This window comes from Lepidochelys olivacea, assembly GCF_965140295.1.
Source record: "Lepidochelys olivacea isolate rLepOli2 genome assembly, chromosome: 11".
In the NCBI taxonomy this organism is placed as follows: Eukaryota; Metazoa; Chordata; order Testudines; family Cheloniidae; genus Lepidochelys; species Lepidochelys olivacea.
Window position 1 is genome coordinate 30,926,230 of NC_140421.1, and position 7,795 is coordinate 30,934,024.

The following is a 7,795-nucleotide window of genomic DNA, read 5'->3' on the forward strand; positions in this document are numbered from 1 at the left end:
TGTTTAATTCCTGAGATGGCACACTTTCATATCTTGGAATATATAAGTATTTTCTAGTCATTAATATTTAAAGGACTGTATCAGGTCAAATTTGGTTCACAATTCAGATCATATTATTTTCAGAATTATCTAAAAATTCAAATGAAAATAGCTTTTTCCTACAGCCAAATCTCTCCCTGCTGTTTTTACTATAAAAATGCTGCAACATTGACCTAGTGTGCCAGAGCCCCAGACTGAAAGTGACTATATGTAAACAAAAGTGAAACAAATTAGTCTGCTTTTATTATCTAAGTGGCATGAAATACAAAGGTAAACAATCAAATTGTGGTGAACACTATGGCGCTGTTCCTCAAGGCTGCTCTCTATGGACAGACCTCTTGCATGGTGCAGAACAAGATTGGGCTTAAATTAGGATCTGCTCCCGCTTGACTGATGTCAGTGGAGCTCTATATGGGAAGCTCCAACTGCAGAATCAGGAGAATAGATTTTCAAAATCTTTCATTTTTAATTATATGTGGTGGAATTAGTAACATAAGTAAGGTGTTCCTTAATATATATATATAATTTATAACCTGATAGTAGTTCCCTGAATGCTTTGAAAAGACCATAATACAGTAACTACTGTATATTGTAGGAATGACTAGAGCAAGGATCATAGCTTCTGTTTTTCATTTTTGTCTTTCGGTCATCAGACAATGAAGCCAACAGGGTTGGTTCTATAGAGGAGTTACAAATAAAACCCCAAAACTACTTATCTCCACATAGGTAATTTATAGGGAAAATGATAGTAAATTGTTAGAACTTGGATTTTCCAGGATTTTGAAATGAGCTTGCTTCCTGTTGAACTTCTGAATGAATCTGAAAGTTTTATGAATTTATGTGTGAAGGCCATGGGATGCGTGTAGAAAAGCAGAAGTTTCCAACAAATTAGATCTCAAACTATATGCTAAGAACTAAATTTAAGATAATGCTGAAACAGTAATATCTGACTATCAAGACCAACAAAACACAATCACCAAGAAGCTGGTGATTAGGGGTCTGTATGCCTAGTTTTTGTACAATGTGCCAAGTGGATAGCTGAGTAGGTTAGCCTGGAGATAAAGGAAGCTATTTACATTTAAAGGATCCAATACACTAAGCTTTTGTTTCCAAGTTCTCTTACTGTTTCCCACCTCATTTCTTATTTTCCTGTTGATAACATTGCCAGAAGCTTTAAGTAGATAGTAAATAACTTGAACAGCAGACATCTGATTCAAATTTCTGCAGATGGTCAGAAAGCTGAATGTAGTATATTTGAAAGTGAACATTTTCTGTTTGCCTCTGTTTCTTTTATCATGATTCCCCCAATAGCTAGTTATGAAGAAGTCATCATGTTAAACAAAATAAAATAAAATATTTCTTGAGGCTTAAACCACTCTAGAAAAAAGATGAAAACTCGATGTCTGATACCTACATAGTAAACTGCTTGTTTTTGAAAATTCTTTAAGTGGCTGTACGTTTCAAGAATACTGTCCCATCAACTTTTGTTAGGAGGTTCTGGTAACATCACAAAAATGACACAAGTGATTGTTTATTTCATCAGAACTTCAAAGTGAAATTATTGAACATGCTTGACAAGTTCTTTAGGAGATACATTAATGTAATAAATAACAAAATCTGATCCCCCCAAAAAACAAGGTGTCTGGTGGCGCGTTAAAGACTAACAGATTTATTTGGGCATAAGCTTTCGTGGGTAAAAAAGTCACCAGACTCCTCGTTGTTTTTGTGGATACAGACTAACATGGCTACCCCTCTGATACTTGACACCATGCAAAGCACTGAATTTAGCTGTATGAAGTGGAAATCCATCCATGAAAAAACTCGCACAGATACAGACAGACATCATCTTCCTCTCCAAGAGCAAACAGATGGACATCAGACCAAATGGACTGAAGGTGAAAAATCTATTGCAATCTACATACCACACAGACTATGCTGACAGATCGTGCCACACACTCTCAAAGAAACTGAGGAACCACCTGATTAGCATCCTGTATAGCAAACAGGAGAAGATCAAGAATGAGCTCTCAAAACTGGAGACTCTCAGATAAACCAACCTTCCACACAAACTTTCATGTGGCTGGACTTTACAAAAACAAGACAAACCATTTAAAATGTACACTTTACTTCTCTATAGAGGAAAAAGGACAGGAAACTATCTAAAGTCCTACATGCCACAGGGGGCTACAACAGTGGTACCCTTAACTCACCCAACAATATTGTTAATCTATCCAGCCACACACTTAGCCCATCAGAAGAGTCTGTCCTATCTTGGGGACGCTCTTTCTGCCCCCGCACCGCCCCACACATGATACAGTTCTGTGATGGTCTGGAAGCCTACTTTCGCCGTCTCCGACTCAAGGAATATTTCCAACACACCGCTGAACAGTGCACACCGCTGTGCACTGACCCACAGGACTCTCCTACCAACACTACAAGAAGAAGAATTCTGCATGGCTCCTCCTGACAGTTGAAATGACAGAGTGGACTTCTACATAGAGTGCTTCTGCAGACGTGCACAGGCTGAAATTGTGAACAAACAGCAGCACTTGCCCCATAACCTCAGCCACACAGAACACAATGCCATCGACAGCCTCAGAAACAACTCTGACATTATAATCAAAGGGGCTGACAAAGGAGGTGCTGTAGTCATCATGAACAGGTCAGATTATGAACAGGAGGCTGCCAAGCAACTCTCCAACACCACACTCTACTATCACTAGTAGGAGGTCACTATCCTCTGATCCCACTGAGGAGTACCAAAAGAAACTACACCATCTGCTCAACAAACTCCCTGCTACAGCACGGGAACAAATCTACACAGACACACCCCTAGAGCCTCAACCAGGAGTATTCTATCTGCTACCCAAGATCCATAAACCTGGAAATCCAGGATGCCCCATAGTCTCAAGCATTGGCACTCTTACATCAGGATTATTTGGCTATTTGGACTCTCTCCTCAGACCCTACGCTACCAGCACTCCTAGCTATCTTCGAGACACCACCGACTTCCTGAGGAAACTATAATGCATTGGTGATCTTCCTGAAAACACCATCCTGGCCACCATGGATGTGAAGCTCTTTACACCAACATTCCACACGAGGATGGACTACAAGCTGTCAGGAACAGTATCCCTGATGAGGCCATGGCAAACCTGGTGGCTGAGCTTTGCAACTTTGTCCTTACCCACAACGATTTCAGATTTGGGACAACTTATACCTTCAAGTCAGTGGCACTGCTATGAGTACTGGCATGGCCCCACAGTATGCCAACATTTTTATGGCTGACTTAGAACAACGCTGCCTCAGCTCTCATCCCCTAGCGCCCCTCCTCTACTTGCGCCACATTGATGATATCTTCATCATACGGACCCACGGGAAGGAGGCCCTTGAAGAATTCCACAAGGATTTCAACAATTTCCACCCCACCATCAACCTCAGCCTGGATCAGTCCACTCAAGAGATCTACTTCCTGGACTCTATAGTGCAAATAAGTGATGGTCACATACACACCACCTTATACCGGAAACCTACTGACTGCTGTTGTTACCTATATGCCTCCAGCTTCCATCCAGGACACATCACACGATCCATTGTCTACAGCCAAGCCCTAAGATACAACCGCATTTGCTCCAATCCCTCAGGCAGAGGCAAACACCTATAAGGTCTTTATCAAGCATTCTTAAAACTACAATACCCACCGGGGAAGTGAGGAAACAGATTGACAGAGCGAGATGGGTACCCAGAAGTCACCTACTACAGGACAGGCCCAACAAGGAAAATAACAGAACACCACTGGCCATCATGTACAGCCCCCTGCTAAAACCTCTTCAGCACATCATCAGTGATCTGAAGGACGATCCCTCATGCTCACACACCTTGGGAGGCAGGCCAGTCCTCTCTTACAGACAGTCCCCCAACCTGAAGCAAATACTCACCAGCAACTAACACACCACACCACACCGCAGAAACACTAACCCAGGAACCAATCCCTATAACAAACCCCGTTGCCTACTCTGTTCCCATATCTACTCTAGTGACACCATCATAGGACCCAGCCACATCAGCCACACCATCAGGGACTCATTCACCTGCACATGTACTAGTGTGATATATGCCATCATGTGCCAGCAATGCCCCTCTGCCATGTACATTGGCCAAACTGGACAGTCTCTACGTAAAAGAATAAATGGACACAAATCAGACATCAGGAATTGTAACAAAAGCCAGTAGGAGAACACTTCAATCTCCCTGGACATTCAACAACAGATTTAAAAGTAGCCATCCTTCAGCAAAAAACTTCAAAAACAGACTTCAAAGAGAAACTGCAGAGCTACAATTTATTTGAAAACTTAACACCATTAATTTGGGCTTGAATAGGGACCGGAAGTGGCTGGCTCACTACAAAAGCAATTTCCCCTCTCTTGGTATTGACACCTCCTCCTCAATTATTGGGAGTGGACCACATCCACCCTGACTGAATTGTCCTTGTTATCACTGGTTCTCCACTTGTAAAGTAACTCCCTTCTCTGCATGTGCCAGTATATTTATGTTTGTATCTGTAATTTTCATTCTATGCATCTGAAGAAGTGGTTTTTTACCCACAAAAGCTTATGCCCAAATAAATCTGTTAGTCTTTAAGGTGCAACTGGACTCCTCGTTGTTTTTGTGGATACAGACTAACATGGCTATCCCTCTAAAATCTGATCCCCTAATTTGTCTTGTCAGCTTTCTTTCTTAATATGAAATCCTTTCTCCTGTTCTTTTTGTCTACCTTCCTATGTATTTGTGATTCCCTCCCTCATTCTTCCATTAAAAACACCTTAAATGTTTCATTAAAAAAATCACAAATGTAAAAAAGGAAATTATTCTGCTGCATAATATAAAGCTAGACAAAGTCATACTAGAAATAAGGCATACATTTTTAACAGTAAGAGTAATTAACCATTGGAACAATTTACCAAGGGACACGGTGGATTTTCCAACACTGACAATTTTAAAATTGAAATTGGATGTTTTTCTAAAATATATGCTCTAGGAATTATATTGGGGAAGTTCTATTTTGACCTGTGTTATACAGGAGATCAGACTAGATGATCACAATGGTCCCTTCTGGCTTGGGAATCTCAGCATATGCTATACAAATGCACCCCTCTCCCACCCACACCCCCAAAAATCTTAAAACACCCACACATATTTATGGATTACATGTAAAATTCACAGCATCTCATTTTAGGTATTTATAAGGTATTTAAGTACCATTACCATGGTATCTAAATGTTTCATAATCTTTTTTTTAATGTAGTTATACTCACAATGCCTCTGTGAGGCAAGGAAGTACTATTATCCGTATTGTATAGATGGGAAACTGAGGCACGGAGACCCCTCCAAAGAAATGTAGGTGTTGCAATGCTTAATTATAATTAAATTAAATAGTTTAAACTAATTAAACATTAATTTATTAAAGAGTCATTGAAGTAGGGGAATTGTACCACAGTTTCACACATGTGAATGCCCTAAGCACTATACCAATGTTTCCCAAACTTGGGATGCCACTTGTTCAGGGAAAGCCCCTGGTGGGCCAGGCCGGTTTGTTTACCTGCCGCATCCACAGGTTCGGCTGATTGCAGCTCCCACTGGCCGCGGTTTGCCGCTCCAGGCCAACGGGGGCTGTGGGAAGCAGCAGCCGGTACGTTCTCTCTCTCTGCCCCTATGACTATTTTAGTACCTAGCTAAAGTGGAACAGCCTCCACAGGAAAGACTGAGGGAAACTCATATCAGAGTATCTCATAACCTGATGGTTAGCACCCTATTCAAATCCTTTCTGCCCATCAGGTGGGGGGGAGAGAGAAGAAGGGAACAGACTTGAATGTGGGTTTCCCATATCCTGGATGAGTGCTCTAACCCGTGGGCTAAAAATTATAATGGAGGCTCCTTCTTCTCTGGCTGCATTTTGAATGGGGCTGAATTGGGCCCCACAGGCAAGATAGGCACTCCTGTGGGGTGTGACCTCACACACACTATGCCTGTGACGTCATGTGGTGGAGGCAGGATCCCACTGGAGGGGGGCAGGCTCACTCCATTCCCAGAAGTACCAGAATGTCTGCTATCCAGAAATGTGTGACTGGCCACCCTATGGCCAGAGGCAGAAACTTAGGCAGGGAGGGATGTTTTAAAGCAAAAATGTAGACACCAAGTGAGCTGAGGCACCTACAGAATTAGGCAGCATCTAAATCCCATTGATTTCAAGAATCTTGGCCAATTGACTTGTCTAAAGCCACCAGAAATCTGTGGAGAACATGACATTGAACATGGGCCTCTTGAATCACAGACTGCAACCCTCATCAGTGGACCATCCTTCCTTGCTGCCTCCAGAGGGTGGGTGATGAAAGGATTTATAATTAATTGAGTTTGAAATATTTTTTTCTGGTTCATTTAAAAAGATAATTTAGTGCTCCTGAAAAGTGCTGAATTGTGTATTTACAGACTGAACAATTTATTTCAGGGAGTTCTTCACACTTTGGAATGACCCATTGAAATATTTCGGAACACTGTAATAATAACAGAATTACTCTAGATTGTCACTGATGTAACTGTTAACAATGGGATTACTAATAAAAGAATGATAGACTTACTCCAGATAAACTAATTTAGAACAGAATTTGACCCACTTTTTTTTCTCCCTTTTTTGGCATTTAAGACTCTATTACAAAATTTTCAATGGACTCAGAGGAGCATTATGAAAATAAAAATATTTTTCATTCTCGGTTAGTGCATTTCATCCAAGGTTCTCAGTGTGTTTACATTAACTGAGACTCATAATAATCCTGTGAGATTGGTATTATTGTACTTATGGTATTTTACACTTAGGTAAACTGAAGTACAGAGATTTTGGTTTTTTCAAGGTAGAATGGCAAACCAGTGATTGAATTGGGATTAGAAATGAATGACGAGAGAAAACCTGACTCCACACTCTGTTTTGTTCCTTAATTTAAAAATAACTCATTAGACTCCCTCTCTCAAACATTTTCCCTTCAAATAGATAAATTACCAAAATAATGAGGTGTTTGTCCACAGGTGAACATATACAAGGGACTAGTTACAGTGAACATCCATAGTAAATATGACAATGTGACTCCTCTTTTATACAATTTATCTATGCTTTACCTTGGGGTACAAAATAAAGGATGTTGATTCTGTATCTGTGAAATGCCATTACATACCAAAAACCATGGATTATTTTATCCAATTCAACACAGCATTATTTATATGTCCTGAATGTTTTCTCTTGCATTGACATGTAAGGACTAGAAATAAGTCTTTTCAATCATTAAGGCTTCAAGAGAAGATTTGAAAGTGTAATAGAGGTGGTTATAATTGTTAAAGGCCCCCAAAGGAGATGTATTGCGTATTTTATCCATATTTTTGTAAATTGTTAAATTAAGGGGCTAGGTTCCACTAGCCCTAAATGAATGGAAATCCTATTCACTTCAGTGGGAGTTTTGTGAAGGGAGGGCTTGCAAGAGTGGACCCAAAGTGTAGTTATGATCACCCAAACACTGTTTGCTAGGTTTCTTTTTAGTTATAGATACCTAGATTCAGTGGAAAGCTGACAAACAGGTTTTACTGGAGTCAGTGCCACAAAATCAGAATACTTACAGAAAAGCCATTTTCTCTCATGCATCATCAACAAACCTATCAGCTAAGAACCTGACTTTGCATTCCTGATTCAGACAAAACTAATGAAAATTTTGCT